Raw genomic sequence first — 2,800 nt, 5'->3', positions numbered from 1 at the left:
AAACCACAGCCGAGAGGAAAACACCATTGTATTGTTGATTCTCCAGTTTCCTTTGAAATGAGAAAGGAGCTCACACAGAGAAACACCAAACTCACTTTGACAACAAGGCGGTGACTGATTGATGTTTATTTAGGAAAGACAGTAGAGATATTAAATTTCCAAGTAACTTTGATTCTGTCACTTAAAAAGTGACCCCAGTAGATCTTTTAATTCAAGACTACACTTAGGGACTTCTTGACTTTGAAAGTGTATTGATAAAAAAAGGGAAAAATCAGCAGATGCTTTAGTCACACATGAATGTGGATATCAAGACACTGCCTAATTTGTGTTAGCATACTGAAACACACCCACCCACACACACACACACACACACACACACACACACACTGGTAGCCAACTGGGAGGGTTGGTTCTAGTTTCATTGTGAATTTTTAGGTCATGTCAGTCCCCAAGGGTAAAAGAAAAAGAAACTGAAAAGAGCGAGACAGGGAGAGAAAAGCCTCTAAATCAGAGAGGGGAAGAGTTCACAATCACTGTAGCACCTCATATATTAAAGACACACACACACACTTAAAAGGCCAGGTGCTAAAGACCCCAGTTTAAACACGCAATTTTATGACTTCTCCATGAGTTAATTAGGCTCAATTTGAACCTAATTTGAGCCTAAGTGGGTAGGTTTATAGGGTGACTCAACAGAGTGACTAAACATAGGAAGGCATGGCTCCTTAGGAGAAGCACATTTTACGCAAGAGAACTAATGTAGGAGGCCAGCGCAAGCAGTCTCCTTCAATGTGAAACTTAAAAATGGAATGTGAATGAATGCATTGTGCTGAAGCTTCTGTGGGTCTAACTCTCCAGTGAATCACTAACCCATCTGACTGGTTTCTGAGAGCCACACACACCTGATTGGAGTGACAGATTTATGATCATGATGTCTGAAAAGAATGAAGGCCTCTTTTCTTCAGTAAAGAGTTTTAAAGAGCGAAACAAAGTTCTCCAAACTAGCACTAAACCTTAACTCTGGCGCTAATGGGACAATACAGTCACACAGTTTATCTAAAAGATGCACTTATATTCCTGTCTCATAACCACGTGTCTTTTTGGTAGTTTAAAATCCAACACAGGTGGGTTAAATAGAAGTGGATGGTGCAATTAGAGTTGTTCCGATTCCGATACCAGTATCGGAAATTGCTCCATCAACTGTTTGAACTGTCAAGACAGCTTGCTAACTGTTCGACAGAGTGAATTTGTGAGTCAAAGTTCACCAAAGTCGAGCTAAATGAGAAAAAATCCGGATTTACTTCACCAAGCGCCATTGGAACAAAGTTGAATTCACCACAAAACTGTTTTATATGTTGGTATTACCAAGCGTTTAGATATGAGAGAAGGGAGAGGCCACTGTAAACCTTTCTGTAATGTAGGTCCACTTTGTCATTGTGCCGTCCACAGCAGTCGAAAGAGGTTGGGCCCGATTCAACATCTTGCTTGACTCTGGCACACACGTGGAAAAACAAACACACACATACCGGTGTGAAGGATAAAGAAACTGTGGCTGCATAAATGTGCAAGTTGTCCCTGCACAGCTGGACTGAAGCCCATTTACATGAGTCAGTCCATACAATGTCCTTACCCACATCACAAGGTACGGTACATTATCGGTTTCTTATACTTCTAACTTAAATAATAATTCATCTTTCATTGGTTCAAACGGCAAGTCATGCATTGTACTGGTAACATCATAGACATGGACAACTTTCTGATGCTTTTAATAAAAAACACAGTCCTCTGCACAACATGAGCTGCTACACTCTCCCTTCAAAGTGGTAAAAGTAGCGAAATATGTTGACGTCAGCCTGGGTCGTACAATATTCTCTTTCTCTGTCCATGTCTGGGAAACCTCGCTCCGTGTTTAGAGTCACTTTATCTGCTGAGTAAGAAACATTGTTCCTGTAAAGCCATTTGGCAGCTAAAAGGCCAGGGGAATGTGTGAGGGTCTGTTAAAGGTCAACAAGCATTATTGCAGAGAGGATCTTTATCGGTTCATCTGGACAATGTCAAAGCAGCACTTTGCTGTCTCACTTGGCCGCTTTGTCCGAATCTCACACAGCTATACTGAGCCTGTGTGGCACTATAGGGGAGCCCAATGCAAGCTCTCTGTGACAGCATCATATTTCATGTGGGCTTTGACTGGAATTGGGTTCAAGACCACCAAAAGCGTATGCAGACGTTGAGAAGTCACTATTATGCGCTATGAAACACAGTGGTACTCAACATAGCCCCTGCTGTTCTTTCTTTTTTATTTCTTCAGAACAGAAGCCTTAGCTCTCTTCACAGATTACTCACACACACTCTGTCCGAGTAAACATGCACGCACACACACACAGCCTGTATCCCTAAAGGAAGGGGGGGGGATTGTCAGCCGTGTCCAATGCACAAGAAATTCAATTAAGCAGACAGCAAGGGTGTCTCCGAAACCCAACTCCTTCGAGCACAATATGCCCTCCTACAGTCCCCCACCACTCCACCCCGAGGATTCCCAGCCAACCCCATACCGCCGTTCAGCCACTCCCCCCAACACGACCAAGACCCTTTGAGGGGGCCCTTTGCTGGGCCCCCTTTTATACACTCCTCTTCTAGTGCCTCTTTTGCCTCTAAAGAGAATTTACATTTGCAAAAAAAAGAAGATGGAAAAACAGATTTTAAAAAAGTTGACTGTAAAGATATGAAGCACAAGCTCAAACAAACGGTCAGTTTTGCCATTAGGACACCAAGCGCATTCATCCTCCTCCTCCTCTTCTTC

Source organism: Morone saxatilis, unplaced genomic scaffold, assembly GCF_004916995.1.
Source record: "Morone saxatilis isolate NCDOM2014 unplaced genomic scaffold, NCSU_SB_2.0 Contig7, whole genome shotgun sequence".
NCBI lineage: Eukaryota > Metazoa > Chordata > Actinopteri > Moronidae > Morone > Morone saxatilis.
The sequence above is the reverse complement of the archived record's forward strand: the minus strand, read 5'-3'. Positions refer to the sequence as shown.